Source organism: Vicugna pacos, chromosome 3, assembly GCF_048564905.1.
Source record: "Vicugna pacos chromosome 3, VicPac4, whole genome shotgun sequence".
In the NCBI taxonomy this organism is placed as follows: Eukaryota; Metazoa; Chordata; class Mammalia; order Artiodactyla; family Camelidae; genus Vicugna; species Vicugna pacos.
In genome coordinates, this window is record NC_132989.1 from 12,544,546 (window position 1) to 12,561,335 (window position 16,790).

A 16,790-nucleotide genomic window follows, 5' to 3' on the forward strand; every position below is an offset into this window, starting at 1 on the left:
AACTATTTCTCCCTTGTCTCTGCATTCCCTCCCTTCCCTGATTAGCTCCGGCTTGAGTCTGCACTGTGGAACTCAGGGAAGGTCAAGGGGGCGGAATGAAGCCTATTTCCTTCAAATAAGATACAGGGAGAGGAAAAGGATTCGTACCAGGGAGGACCCCACTGGGTCCTACTTGGCGTCACTTATGTTTCCTTTGTCTTCTCACTAGGATGTTGTCAGTAGATGGAGCTAACAGAAAGCCATCCACTAAAGATACTTCTGAGCTGACAGGAAATTTTCTCTTGAGTACCCCAGATCCAGCCCAGGTGACCTAGGTTTAACTTCAGCCTTTCCATGAGATGTAATAGTATTTATGATTGTAATAAAGAGAAATTATACCAAACTCAGTCTGAAAAACACACGAGCTATCCCAAGCAAGGTTAAATCTGCATTTCTATGGAAGTGGGGAGCAGAGAAGTAAAGTTTGATAATATCTCTCAAAAACATCCACAAGGGAAGATGCTGTACCCCATGAGGAATTTCTGGTATGTTCATCAAGATGTTTGTAGCTTTGCTCATCATTTCTTTGGCAGATGCAGACAGAGCAGTACATGTGTGCCATGTACTGTGCTGAGCTCTCAAGAAGTAACAGTCACACAGCGGGGCTTTTATACCTTTACCAAGTAATAGCGTCGCGGGGAGGCAATCAGTCATGAACGTACAGCGAAGTCATGGATTGTAAACGGTGACAAGTGCAAAGAAAGACATAAGCAGGAATGTAGGAGGAACATAAACACTGGGACTGAATCCTAGGGGGCCAGTCATGAATAGAGCTTGGGGGAAAGCTGAAAGATTCTAAATAAAAATTTAATAATATGCAGATGGAGCCAGAGGTCCGAGCAGTAGGCAGAGTGTAATGAAAGGGAGCTGAAGAGGTGGGTAGGTAGGTCAGGATACACAGCGCCTTGCAGACTGCTGCTGGAAGTGTGTTTATTAATCTAACGCAGAGATCTCTTCCTGTGCGACGCCTGCACCACTTCTATTTGTCTTGTTCCGTTTGGCTGGATCCTCTGGTACCTGTTAAGAAGTAGGGATAGAAACTACCCTCTATTTTTTATTCAGGAATTGCTTCTAAAATGTAGTCACTAAATACCTTTGCTGTAGTTTTCTGATGGATATCCCTTGTCAGGTTAAGAGCATTACCTTCTATTTTAAAATAATTTTCTTCATAAAAAATTGTTGGACTCCGTTGAATGCTTATTCTGCCTCTTTTGAAATGGTCACAATTTGCTCTCTTTATCTGTTCAAGTGGTGTATTTTGTAGACTTTCTGATTTTAAACAATCTTACAGTCTTGATAGATCCTTTTCATTCTGTATAACTATATGTATATATTTATACATGTATTTAGTTTAATATGCTGCTAAATTCAATCTGATTTTATTTTCCTTAGTTTTTTTTTTTTTTCGACCTGTGTCCTTAAGAGATATTGGTCTGATTTTTTTCCACACTGTCCTTTTTTTAGTTTGGAATTAAGATTGTGTGAGCCTCATATAATGAGTTGGGTAGCTCACTTACTTTTTCTGTTTTCTGAAATGTTTTTAAAATTTGACAGAATAACTATGAACTATGGATCTGCAATGAAGGACAACTTTTATGTGTATTCATTTTTTTAATGCATGTCTGTTCAATATAGGTTTTGTTTATTCATAGTTTTCTAGACAATAATCCAATTTTTCTCAAAATTGTTGACAAAGTTATTCATTAATAATATTTAAAGATTCTACTCTACTCTAGCTAGTGGTATGCTGGTAAATCTCTAAACATAATACTGCTTTGTAGTATTGGTCAATTTCCATGGTGTAAATACTCTTCCATGGTGGATTTCAAGCTATCAACATGGCGTCAGTGAATATGGAATTGGCCCATGATCAGCTCTCTAGTATCTGCTAGCTCCAGCTTGCCAGTTGAGTTATACTTTTTCTTTTTTCCTTTCTGATTTTATTCATTTGTGCCTTTTCTACCTCTTCCTCCCCCATCCAGTTTGTAAATCAGTCTTGTTAGAGGTTTTTATACTTTCTTAGACTATTTTAAAAGAATCAATTTATGGTTTCATTGATTCCCTTTTATTGTTTTCTTTCATGTAAATTTCAGCTATCTTTAATATAACTTTTATTCTGTGTTCTTCAGTTTGTTGTTAATTTTTTTAAAGCTTCTAGAGACTTAAAAGCATTTATTTTCCATTTGTTTAGTAATGAATTTAAAGGTATACATTTTAAAGTACTTTTTAGCTGCATGACACATATTTTCAGTATTATTTCTCATTATTTCAATCCTACAAACTTGTGGTTTATGTTTCACTTCAGTTGTCTAAAAAGCGTTCACTTGCTTTTTGAGAGGAAGGACTTCCTATTCATGAATGATTATTAACTAGTACATGTAGATCTAAGATTACACGTCACTTCTTAGAAATCTGAAACTAACTTTGTCTCTTCGTTCAACACTTTATGCATGCCTAAATGAATATATCGTCTTTAAAATAATTTCTGCCTTGTTAAATATTTAATTCCAGTCTTTGCAATACAGATATATAATTTCTATTTACTTGGATGGAAAGCATTTTAAAACATCTCTGAGGTACTCCTCCCCAAAACAACCACCACCACCATTGACACATATCTCAACAAACACAACTCCTAGGAGAGTTAAATGTAATTATCAAAAGGCAAAGAATACTGTCTTCAGATAGATTACTCCATATTGTTTGTCTTCCGTAGTACTCCATTTAGCATCCTTTTAACTTTTAAACACTGTTCACTTAGAACCCTGCTAGCAAAGCATATATATGCTACTCATTGTTTATATAATTGAATTTTAATTTAAAAAAAAATCTAAGGACAATGAAAGCAATGCAAATGATACATTACATTAGCACTGCCACCAACTTAAAAAACAGGAATGCCAATGCCATTTGGATTGGTAGCTCCTGTTTCTTGCTGCTCAAAGGAAACTCAAATTTGAAATTCATCTCAGTAAAAAGAAATACGGCTTTAATGGAATTTCTTTTAAAAGCGGAATTCCTGTAACCTTAAGAGAATATCTTAGAGTATTACTTCATCAGATGTAGAGATAAATTCGTAGATTCACGTATATATGCCTAATTCTTGTTGGTCTGTTTAAGAGTCTTATAGTCTTGCTAAATTTTTCTTGTCTGCTTCATCTGTCTCTCATAGCAGTGTTTTAAAATATCCCAATGTGATTGTGGGTTTGTCGATTTCTTCTTATGCTTGTCGTTTTTATTTCACATGCTTTTATGCCAGGATGATGTGAAAATACAAAGTTCATGGGTTTTATGTCTTGTCGGTAAAGTATATTTTTTATTACCACATAATGTTGTTCCTCTTTAGTCCTGTTAATGAGATTTTCCTTGTAATATAAGTTATTTCCATTTTTAATATTGTTATGCTATCTGGCTCATTTTTGTTTCAAATTCATTTCAGGAGTGTTTTAACAGTTTCTTACATATAGATTATCATTATTTATTGCTGTTTTTAATGTAACCTAATAATATTTGTCTTCTAATCAGTGAGTTCAATTTCAGTATATTCATTACAGTTATTGATACATTTGGACTTATTTCTTTACCATCTTTTTTCTGTGTATCTTTTCCTCTCCTATAACTTGTGTTGCATCAGTAGAAAATGTAATGGTTAATTGTATAAAAATTCTATAATGATTCAGGATTTCTGTGCTTTTCCAGACCCCCCCTCAAAAAAAACACCTTTAGTGTATTTTAACTGTTTCACCTTGTTATTTTTATCTTGCTAAACAAATCTAAAAATAGTTAAATTAATTAGATTATTAACACAACCTGACAAAAAATAAATAAATCCTAAAATCTCAGTGGCATAACAAAACAAACATGTTTAAAAAATTTCTTCCCATGCAAACTCCACGTCTGGCAGCTCCCTTCCTAGCAGCGACTTGGAGACCCTCTTAGGTTCCATCCTGCAGGAGGTCCCCAGTGACCTAGTAGGCTTACAGTTGTAGTTTAGAATTAGTGCCTCTTCCATGATGCCAGGGCCATGTCAGAGCCAAGCAAGGCTAGTGCACAGCTTGGCCCAGCTCCTGGGAGTGACCCTACATCTTTATTCCTTGACTCCCTGGTCTTATAGCTCTGACAGAGCATTCCCACTTAAAGAGCCAACGACCTTTATTGGGATAGGGAGGGACTCTTCCTTCTCGGATTAGAGGTGACTTATTCCAGGCTCTGGCTAGAAGCTGTGAACCATCCTCTAGGCCACTAACACCAAGGACTTAAGCATCCAGTTCCCCCTGCCTGCTTTACTCCCCGACCCGGAGAACTTTTGCCATCAGCCTTGGTCACATGTATTCTGAATCTGGTCCACAGAGTAAAAAAAAGTATTGTAACCATAAACCCACCATTGCATGGATTTCTAATTGCTTCTCTTTTATACATACCTCTTCTTGTTTAATTTCTTCCATTTTAAGGTTTGTGATTCCTTTTAATATATTAATAAAAGTGACTTATTTACATACATTTTAAGCATCATAAATATGCAGCAATATACTTTAAAGTCTACTGAAGATCATTCCATAAGATTAAATTTCATGTGGTCCTTGTTGCATGGATACATTTTGGCCCCTGTTACTTTGACTCAGGAGTTGAACTCCAGCCCCCGCTGTCTGGTGGGCCCAGAGCAGCCTATGCTTTGATTCTATTCTTGCTTTGTTTCTAACACAGATTTCTCTATCTTATTTTGAAACCCTGCTATACATTTGCTCATTTATATTTCACGTATCATTGCCACATATTTGGAGTGGAGTGAGCAAATCAAACCATGAAATCATTGCATTACCTAGACCAGAAATGTCAGTCCAATATATTTCTATTATTCTAAGCAAATGGGAGATTTAGTTAAAGTTTTTCCCAATCTGCTTGATTTACTTTTAATCATAATATTTTTCAAATAGCATTAGATTTTTTTAAAATGTTCAACATATGGCCACATGGATTAAAATAAATTGTTGTGATGTATTTCTCTCAACCTTGTTACTCTTTTGTGCTCTGTCATAGATCCACAAATGCACACTACAGTGTGTGCTACAAAATGGTCTTAAACCCTCTTAATCCCTCTGGACAACACATACTAAAGTAGTCAGCTCCGGCTCAGGTGGGAGGACTGTTAGGAAAGCCTTTGGCTTCAGCAGAGAATAGAGAGCGCTCTTACAGACCATGCCCATGACTTGAAGAGCTTTTCCTGGATGGTAGCTGTGTGCCCCGCTCTCAGATATATTTGCTTCCTCCTCACTCAGTGCAGAGGAGTTAAAAACCGTCTACACTTTGCTCACCAGGGGACTAAGCAATCAAGAAGCGTTACTAGAAACGACAGAGGCTTAAGTTGTCTGTCAATCATTTGTCACCAAACCTCTGTTGAATCACCATTATGTCCCAAGTGTTGTTCTAGGAACTGGCAATATGGAAGTAAGCAACACACACACACACACACACACACACACACACACACACAATCACTGTCTATATAGAGATAGAAACAAATAAATAATATATGTAATGTGTTGGACAAATCATAAACACTGTATTATCAGACAAAGCAGAGAAGAAATGTGTAAACCAGCCGTCTTAAACGGAGTGGTATCTGAGAAGATGACACCTCTACCCAACATGAAGAGGTGTGTGAACAAGTCACATGGACAACGTGGGGACAGCACTGGGGCAGGGGTGAGAGTCCTCAGCGAAGGGATCAGTCACCACTTAGAAGTAGGATTCCTGGATCCTAGGGGAGTTCTGTTTTAAGTTTTTTGAGGAACTTCTGTACTGTTTTTGGGAGTGGCTATACCCATTGACAGTCTTACCAACAGTGCACCAGAGCTCCCTTTTTTCCACATCCTCACCAACACTTGTTACCTCTTGTTTTTTTTGATAATAGCCATAGTCTAGCAGGTACATGGTGGTATCTCATTGTGGTTTTGATTTGCATTTCCCTGATGATTAGTGATGTTGAGCATCTTTTCAGGTACCTATTGGCCATTGTATGTTTTCTTTGGAAAAATGTCTGTTCAGATCCTCTGCTCATGTTTTAATCACATTGTTTGGATTTTTAAAATCCTTTAGAGTTTTATGAGTTCCTTATCTATTTTGGATATGGATCCCTTATCAGTATATGACTTGCAAATATTTTCTCCTATTCTGTAGGTTGCCTTTTCATACTATTGATGGTTTCTTTTGCTGTGCAGGAAGAAGCTTTTTAGTTTGATGTAAGTCCACGTGTTTATTTTTAATGCTTTTGGTGTCATATTCAAAAAAATTGTTGCCAACACTCATGTCAGGAAGATTTAAGTTAATTTTTGTGACTGTGTAAGAGAGGGATCCAATTTCATTTTTCTGCATGTGGTTATCCGGTTTTCCCAGCACCATTTATTAAAGAGACTGTGCTTTCCTCATTGAGTATTCTTTGCTCCATTGTCAGATGTTAGTCAGTTGTATATGTGGGAGTTTATTTCTGGGCTCTTGATTCCATTCTGTTGGTATATATGTCTGTTTTTATGCTAGGACCACACTGTTTTGATTACTGTAGCTTCGTGGTATAGTTTGAAATCCAGAAGTGTGATGCCTCCAGCATTATTGTGCCTCCTCAGAACTTCTTTGGCTATTTAGGGTCTTTTGTGGTTCCATATCCAGTTGGTATTTCTTTTTTCTGTTTCTGTGAAAAATACCATTGGAATTATGATACAGATTGTATTAAATCTTTAAGTGGCTTTGGGTAATATGGACACTTAAACAATGCTGACTCTGATCCCTGAACATGGGATAGCTTTCCATTTATTTGTGTGTTCTTCAGTTTCATTCATCAGTGTATACATCTTTCACTTCCTTGGCTAAATTTATTCTTGTGCATTTTATTCTTTTTTATGCTATTATAAATAAGATTGCTTTCTTTATTTTTTTAGATATTGTATTGTTAGTATATACAAATACAACTGACTTTTGTATGTTGATTTCATATCCTGCAACTTTAGTGAGTTTATTAGTTCATATATATATGTGTGTGTGTGTGTGTGTGTGTGTGTGTGTGTATATTTACTTTTTTTGTGAGAGTCTTTAGGATTTTCTGTATAAAAGATCATATTATCAGCATTCAGAGACAATTTTACTTTTGCCTTTCCAATTTGGATACCTTTTATTTCTTTTTCTTCCCTATTTACTCTGGTTATGGCTTCCAGAACTAAGCCGAACAGAAGTGGTGAGAGTTGGCACCCTTGTTTTGTCCCTGATCTTAAAGGAAAAGCTTTTAAACTTTCATTCTTGAGTATATTCACTGTAGGTTTGCCATATGTGACCTTGATTATATTGAGGTATGTTACTTCTATATCCAGTTTGTGCCATTTTAATCATGAAAGGTTCTTGAATTTTGCCAGATGCTTTTCCTTCAACTATTGAGATAATGATAAGGTTTTTGTTTTTAATTTTGTTATTGTCCTGTATCACACTGATTGACTTGCATACATTGAACCATCTTTGTATCCTAAGGGATAAATCCCTCTTGATCTTGGTGTTGTATGGTCCTTTAATGTGCTATTGATTTCAGTTTGTTAGTATTTCCTTAAGAATTTTTGTGTCTTGTGAATTTGTTATATTTTCTTACAGTATTGTAATACTGGCATCAAAAAATGAGTTTAAGTGCATTACTTCCTCTTCAGTTTTTAGAGCTGTTCCGAAGAATTGGCATTAAATGTTTGGTAGAATCCACCTGTGAAATCACCTGGTCCTGGGCTTTTCTTTGTTGGGAAGTTTTTGATTATGATTTTAATCTATTTACTAGGTATTGGTCTGTTCAGATTATCTATTTTTTATGATTCAAACATCTTAGATTATATAGTTCTAGGAACTTACCCATCTCTTTTAGGTTGTCTGATATGTTGGTGTATAATTGTTCATAGGACAGTCCTTTGCATTTGTATATTGTCAAGTGTAATGTCTTTTTTTTTTCATTGACACTTGTATGTATTTAAGTTTTCTCTGACATGTCAAAGTTCCATTGATCTGTTCTATTGTTTTCCTACTCTGTCATGTATTTCTGCTCTGCTTTTTATTATCTCCTTTCTTCTGCTAATGTTGGACTCAGTTTGTTCTTAGAGTTTTTACAGGTGTAAAGTTAGGTTGTTTGACATTTTGTTTTTTTAACATATGCATTTATTAGTAGAAATTTCCTTCTTAGCACTAATTTTGCTATATTCCATATGTTTAGGTATGGTGTATTTCCATTTTTGTTTGTTTCAGAATATTTTTATTTCCCTTTTGGTCTTATCATTGACCCATAGGATGTTTAGAAGTGTATAGTTCAATTTCTACATATTTGTTAATTTTCCATTTTTCCTCCTGTTACTGATTTCTACTTTCATACTGTTGTGGTCAAAAAAATATTTGGTATGATTTCAGTGTTTTAAAATTAGTTTAGAATGTTTTATGACCTAATATATGATCCATCCTGAAGAATATTTCATGTGTGCTTGAGAAGAGTGCATAACACTGCTGTTGGATGGAAATTTCTGTATATTCTGTTAGGCCCATTGAATCTAAAGTGTAATTCAAGACCAGTGTTTTCTTCTTCATTTTCTTTCTGGATGATCTTTCCATTGTTGAAAATGAGATACTGAAGTCTTCTCTTACTGTTGTCTTACCACTCCCTTCAGATCTTTTAGTATTTGCTTAATATATTTAGATGCTCCAATGTTGGGAATATATATATTTAAAATTGTTATATCCCCATGATGAGTTTTCTCTTATACTGTTTTTTGAGTTAAAATTTATTTTGTCTAACTATAGCTCCTTGCTTTCTTTCAGTCTCCATTTGTGTGGAGTATCTTTTTCTCTCCTTTCATTTTGAGCCTATGTGTGTTCTTGAATCTGAAGTGAGTTTCTTACAGGCAGCATATAATTGGGTCTTGTCTCTCTTTTTAAAATTCAGTCATCCACGCTGTGCCTTTCAACTAGAGAATTTGATTAATTTATATTTAAAGTAATTATTGATTGATAAGGACTTACTGTTGACATCATGGTTATCGTTTTTTGGCTGTTGTGTAGTTCCTTTTCTGCTTTCATCCTCTCCTCATGCCTGCCTTTGTGAATAGATGATTTTCTTTAATCGTATATTTTCTGTTCTCTTTATTTTGCATATATCAACTATTGGTTTTTGTTTTGTGGTTACTTTGAGGCTTACCTGAAACATCAGTATAATAGTCTAATTTATGCTCATAACAACTTTAATTGCATACAAAAACTGTTGCCTTTTATTACCACCCACCCATTTTGTTGTTTTTATTTTCAGTTTACATCTTTGTGTGTGTGTGTGTGTGTGTGTGTATTTGGTAACAGGTTATCATAGCTATTTTGAATACTTTTGTCCTTTAACTTCCGTACCAGAGTTAAGTTGTAGAAACACCACCATATCACAGTTATTAGGGTATTCTGAATCTGACTGTTTATATTTACCAGTATGTTGTATTTTTCATGTTTTCATGTCACTAATCTGTATCTTTTGTTTCAACTTGAAGAACTCCTTTCAGCATTTCTTGTAAAACAGGTCTAGTGGTGATAAATTTCCTCAGCTTTTTTTGTTTGTTTCTTTGGGAAAGTCTTTATCTCACCTCCGTTTCTGAAATTCAGCTTTGCTGGATAAAATATTCTTGGTTGGCAGGGTTTTTTTTTTTTCTTGAATGCTTTGAATATATCACCCGACTCTTCCCTGACCTATAAAGTTTCTGCTGGAAAATCCACTTACAACAATGGACATTTATTTGTATGAGATTTTTTTTTTCCTCTTGCTGCTTTTAAAATGATCTTTGTCTTTGGTTTTAGACAGTTTTATTATAATAAATCTTAGGGAAGGTAACTTTACATTGAAATTATGGGGTGACATATTAGCTTCATGACTTTGAGTATCCAAATCTCTTCTGAGGTTTAGGAAGTTCTCAGCCATTATTTCTTTAAATAAGCTTTTCCCCTCTTTTCTCCTTCTGGCACTTCAGTGACACATGTTATTTTTATTAAAATAGTAATGCCTTTTTATATTCCCACTATCAAGGTATGGCTGTATATATGTTTTCCCAGAATCTTGCCAGGACATATGTTCAAACTGTTGGAATTTTACTAATCAAGTAATGGTTGGAACTGGTAACTTGGTATAATTTTCATTTGGATTGTTCTCATTGTTATTAAAGTTGAGAATTTTTCCATATGCTTAGGGGCCATTTGTATTTCTTAACCTGTGACTAGGCTGATCATGTGCATTTTCCCACTGGATTGTTGCTCTTTTAATTCTCAACATATAAGAGCTCTTTATACAGTACGCAGATGAGAAGCCCCTTGTCTAATTGAGAATTTGTGAATATTGCTTCCTTGACTGTGCTTTGTCTTTTCTATTTATAGACCTTTCATTGTAAAGTGAGACCATCAAAACCACCAAAAACAAATATACAGCTTAGCAAACTTCAGCTACCCTCTAGGTCATGAAATAGACATTTCTAGGCATCTCAGAAGGCTTATCCATGTGCTTTGTCCTAAATACTCCTCCTTTCTTCTCCCCAAAATACCCAGTATCCTGCATTTTATAGTAATCACTCTCTTGTATGTCTTCATAATGGCATCACCTAATTGTACATCTCTGGACACTCTCACTTAGTCTGGCCTATTTTTTAAAATCCAATATATATGTTAAGATTCTTCAGATCTACGGGTTTCCTAGCTTTTTTTTTTTTTCCTGTCTTTTTTCTTCTCTTTTCCATACAATTTATCTCCCAAAGAGCTTAGAGCATTTGATCTGTAGGGCTTCCTATCGTCTCATTGTTAATGACTGTACACTCTTAGTGAAGCCGACACTCTGCATTGTCCTTTGTGTATGCTGGAAACTGAGAGGTAGATCTAGAGACTTGATGAGATGCAGGTTTGACCCCTTGTGAATGACTGTGTGTGATGTTAAGTCCTCAGGAGATAAATAATATCTAGTTTTTGTTCTTTTTGATGTTAGCATCTACTGCTGCTTAAAATCAGCATACATTAATTCACTGGAGATTTTAAAATATAATACCTTAATTATATTATGTTTGTGATCTACTTGCAGAATAATTTTATAACAAGATGTTTCATTCACTGTTAGATTACTAATAACAGAATTCATATAACAAAATAAATACCTGTGTCTTTTCTATTACATATCTAGTTTTTAAAATAAAAATTTACCTGTCACTCTTACAGAGTGAACGCTACCATTAAAGACAGTTTCTGACTTTGGATGGTTTGACTTAGGATTTTTCAAATTTATGATGCTGTGAAAGTGATAGACTTTCATAAGAAACTGTATTTTGAATTTTGAATTTTGATTTCTTCCTGGGCTAGCAGTATGAGGTACTGTCCTCTCTCGTGGTGCTGGGCGGTGGCAGTAAGCCCCAGCTCCTAGCCAACCATGCGGTCACAACTGAGCCACTTACAACTGACCTGTGCTCCGATGACCATTCTGGTTTTCACTTCCAGTACAGTATTCAAAACTTACATGAGCTATTCAATACTTTATTATAAAATAGGCTTCTTGCCAGATGTTTTTACCCAACGGGAGGCTAATGAAAGTGTTCTGAGTATGTTTAAGGTAGGCAAGGCTAAGCTATGGTATTTCATGGTGTATTAAGTGCACTTTCAATATTTTCAACTTGTGATAGGTTTATGGGAAAGTAACCCCATCATAAGTTAAGGAAGATCTATATAAAATTGTGAATGCAGCATATTTTAAAGCCTACAAAAAATGTCTAATTTCCTAGGAAGCATAATTTTCCCAAACCATTCCTTGTGAAGGTAGAAGGATTAAGCAGATATATTTCCATAGGAGAAAAAAAAAATACGAGGGAGGTCCTTATGGGAAACAAAGCAAAACAAATCATTGCGCACAAATTATTTCATAGAATTTAAATAACCATTTATTTTTTAATTTTATTTTTAACATTTTTTAGTGAGTTATAGTCATTTTACAATATTGTGTCAAATTCCAGTGTAGAGCACAATTTTTCAGTTATACAGGAACATACATATATTCATTGTCACATTTTTTTCTCTCTGTGAGCCACCACAAGATCTTGTATATATTGCCTTGTGCTGTACAGTATAATCTTGTTTATCTGTTCTACATCTACATTGCTGAGATTTATGTAAGATAGTGTTTTGCCTATGTTTTCTTCTATGAGGTTTATAGTGTCTTGTCTTATGTTTAAGTCTTTAAGCCATTTTGAGTTTATTTTTGTGTATGGTGTGAGGGAGTGTTCTAACTTCATTAATTTACATGCAGCTGTCCAGTTCCCAACACCATTTGCTGAAGAGACTGTCTTTACTCCATTGTATGTTCTTGCCTCCTTTGTCAAAGATGAATTGACCAAATGTTTATGTATTTATTTCTGGCCTCTCTATTCTGCTCCATTGATCCATAAATCTGTTTTTTATCAATACCATGCTGTTTTGATTACTGTGGTATTGTCTGAAGTCTGGGAGGGTTATTCCTCCAGCTTTGTTCTTTTTCTTCCGTATTGTTTGGCAATTCTGGGTCTTTTGTGTTTTCATATAAATTTTAAGATATTTATTCTACTTCTGTGAAAAATGTCTCAGGTAATTTGATAGGGATGGCATTAAATCTGTAGATTGCTTTGGATAATATGGCCATTTTATCAATATTAATTCTTCCAATCCAAGAATATGAGATATCTTTCCATTTCTTTAAGGCATGTTTAATTTCCTTAGTCAGTGTTTTGTAGTTCTCTACGTACAAGTCTTTCACTTCCTTGGTCAGATTTATTCCTAAGTATTCAATTTTTTTTGGATGCAATCTATCTCTAAGAATCTGTCCTCAAGTTATTCAAGCCAAAAATATGAAAAGACATATGCATCAGGATATGAATTGTAGTGCTCTGCAACTGGAAGACTGGAAATTGGACCTATATGTCCATCACTAGGGGACTGGTTGAATAAACTGTGATGCGTTTACCCTTTGGAAAACTGAGAAGGATGAGACATATCTCTTGATACTGTCATAGCATGATCTTTACCACTTATCTAAGGGAAGAGGGAGATACAAATATAAATGTGTATTTGCTGGTAACTTTTCCAGTTTTAAAAATATCAAATAAATAGAAATCATTAACTATAGGGAAAGTAAGGGAATACAGTGGAGGAAGTTGTTTGTAGATTTGACTTAGAATACACAATTACATAATAAGTAAGTAAAAAGCAATGTGGAAAATCTAAAGCAAGACGAAACAAGTGAACCTGTGTATCACAGTGGAGGCATAAGTAGTGGAGAGGAACTATTCCAAGTGGCATAAAAAACAAAGTGACTTGACTTATTTCACTTAGTATGATAATCTCCAGGTCCATCCATGTTGCTATAAATGGTATTATTTCATTTTTATGGCTGAGTAGTACTCCACTATGTATGTATGTATGTATGTGTATATATATATATATATATATATATATATATATATATATATATATATGCAGTGGAATGTATGTGTGTGTACACACACACATACACACAACCTGGAATACTACTCAGCCATAATATACATATACATACATATATATACATATATATATGAAAATATCTATATAGCCATTATATATATACACATTACACACACACACACACATCTTCTGTATCCAGTCATCTGTCAATTGACATTTAGGCTGCTTCAGTGTCTTGGCTATTATAAATAGTACTGCTGTGAACATTGGGGTGCATGTGTCTATTCAAATTAGAGTTTGTTTTCTGCAGATATATACTTTAATAAGAAAAACAATAAAAGTGATTTGACCACATATTCCTAGTGGGATATACCCTATGGACAGGATGAGTTGCAGAAAGACTTAAATAGTTCTAAAGCAATTATCTTTTTGGTGATCAGGATGGTATTTTTATTTGGAGACTTAGTGTGTTTTGTCTAATAAAACAAAGAGTAAGTATGTTAGTGCCTTGAAAATCAGGATTGTCATTGCTTAAGTAAAAATCCTGTGATCTTAATTTTTGATTTAAAGTATGAGCTCAAGATATATTACATCTTTAAAGCAAAGCTCTGTCTATGAGAAGTTCTAAAAACTGTGACAAACCCTGGGGCATTGAGTACCATTATTAACTATACTTTGGTCTCTAAATATTACTTCCTATAAAGGAGCTGGGATATCTTGGAGCAAAGGTCAACTCCAGGTCTAGTACAGTAAACTGAACCTGGACTGTCTTCTCATACCTGAAAGCAAGAAAATTATCGCAGACTATTACTTGGGAGTAATACCCTCCCACTGGTCAAAAAAATGAAAAATTTTGAGTATTAATCAGTTGATAATGTCTATAGGTTGAAATACAAATATATTTGTGAGTTTTCAGTTATACTCTAAAAGCACTCATTTATCATTATTTTCACAAATTATAAATCAAAGGGAAATATCAGTCATGTGTCCTCTCTCCTTTCACAAGCTGTACCCCAGGGACCAAATGCTTAATGGAGGAACGTTTTTATTCATAGAAGTATGTTAGCTAATAAGAGAAGATAGAATGATTGGATTTGGCCATTATTTTGTAACTCCTGGTGAATTCTTGGAAAGATATCTCATATTCTTGGATTGGAAGAATTAATTCACCTGAATGTAGGCCATGATCATCAATGGCTCCTAACGCATAAACATAGAGACAGTCTCCCAAAGTACATGATGCCACCCATGAGGAATTCTTCAGTCAGTCCACCAGCAAACCTATAATCTGTCTACTAATTTGTAGGAAATACAGGAGACAAGGGAACATAGTAAACAATGCCATGGGTATTCAGTCAGCAAAGTTCAGGTCATAAGAAACTCTACAGGACAACATACCTAGTTTCCCCAACAAATCAACTTAAGGAATATAAAGAGAGCTGGCAACCATAGAGATTAAACAGATTTAAGATACCTGTTAGCCAATTATAATGCATGGGCCTTATTTAGTTTCTAATACAAATTTTATCCACACACTGGCATATGCATATATACACATAGTACATATTTAATATATATATACTTGGAGAGCGATATATATATATATTTGACATATATATATATTTTGGAGGAATTTAAAAACTGACTAGATTTGATGATATTAAGATACTGTTTATGTTTAAAGTGTGAAAACTGTTTTGTGGTTAAGTATGTTAAAGGAGTCTTTATATTTGAGAAATAAAAACTGAAATATTTTGAAGAAAGAGTATGATATCTTAGATGTGTTTAAAAATTAGATGGATGGGAAGCAGGTGTAGGTGAGGACTAGATAAAACAAGAAAGATTGGGTTTAAGTTGATCATTGTTGAAGCTAGGTGATAGACACATCAAAGTTCACTGTAAAAGGAAGACGTGAGTAGACTGGCTTTACCATCTTCCACCCCACCTCTCACTGGGTCCTTGTACTCATGCTTGAGCCACCCTATCCATGTTTATCTTCTGCATCCTTTTTAAGTACCTCACCTACCCAAGATTCCTGTGCACGGAGCATTCTTCTTTACTTGTAGGCCCTTATCCCTTCCAAACTCCTACTCCATCCTTCAGACTTCAGCAGTTTTTCACTTCCTCAGGAATACCTCTGACTTCTCTGATTTGGTCAGATCTCCCTCCTGTAGGCTGTTGTGGTGCCAGCTACTTCTCCTTTCTAGCAATCATCACATTTGGAATTTTATGCTCATTTACATGACAGTTTGTGTGTGTGTGTGTGCGTGTGCGTGCTCCAAAAGAGTCTCAGGCCCCTAAGTACAGAAGCCACATAGATTTTAGTTAACGTAGTGCCCCAGTACTCGTCTCAGTATCCTTGTTGAAGAAAAAATTTGCATCTGACACTTTTTAAAAATGTCACGACAGATTTTATCAGTACTACTGCAGTAGAAGAGAGAGCCCTCAGGTAAACTGAGCTCAACTCCAATCTTTGCAGAGGTGATTGGGCATTTTAAAAGGAAAAAGTGAAGTCATATGGAGGGGGAATGACCAAGGCTGAAGCAGAGAAAGGAACTTAGAAAAGTGCAGAAAAGCAGATGTGAGGCTGTTTAATTTGATATGGGCCTCTTTGTCTGCTAACCAGTGTGATCGAAGTCGGGCTCCTACCCTCCTACAGAGGCTGGGAGACAGGAGTCCTCCATGTACTGATGATTACATTTCAAGGGGATGGCTCTCAGATTCTCGAGAAAGGCAATCCTGGGTTAAAGAGCATCCCACACATCTCAAATAGAGAAAGGATTTACAATGGTTAGTTTTCTGAAGTAGATGCTCCAAAGAAAGGAGTCTATAGTCAGGGTTTGCCTGGAACAAACAGTAAATTCTTTTAGAACTTTGTCAGGCAGGCATTGAAAGAGGCTGCGCCAGTCATCTTAGGAACGTAGCCTTGAGCTGCAAGGAAGTTACTGTGATGTTGGTTGACTCTCAGGGGGGAGGGTGGGCGAGATCTTTTGTGCTGAGAGCTGTACTGTTGTAGACATGGGCTGGAGCCTCGTTGGGAAGGGGGCTCAGAGGAGCCCGTCGAGACTGTGGTCAGAGAGAGCGCGTCTGCCACTCTGTAAATACTGGCTGAATGTTTTACCATATCCATGAGAAAAAATGTCCAGGAAATAAGAATCAGAAGTTGTTCACATTGGGGATAAAAGGAGCTCAAGTTTCAATAAGTGTAGAAGAGAAAAAGTGCTTGTTCCAGGTGGAAAAAGCTGGAGGAAGGTTTTCTGATTTTACCC

General features: G+C 35.4%; 1 long non-coding RNA gene across 1 annotated transcript in view; it reads right to left on the minus strand.

The window, feature by feature from the left end:
- Positions 1 to 873: 873 nt before the first annotated feature.
- The window catches only part of LOC140691221 (uncharacterized), a 647,918-nt gene continuing 632,001 nt past the window's right edge, over positions 874 to 16,790 (minus strand). Inside the window, exon 6 of the long non-coding RNA XR_012066789.1 lies at positions 874 to 1,056. This is a non-coding gene — a long non-coding RNA (uncharacterized lncRNA). The remainder of the gene's footprint in view (positions 1,057 to 16,790) is intronic.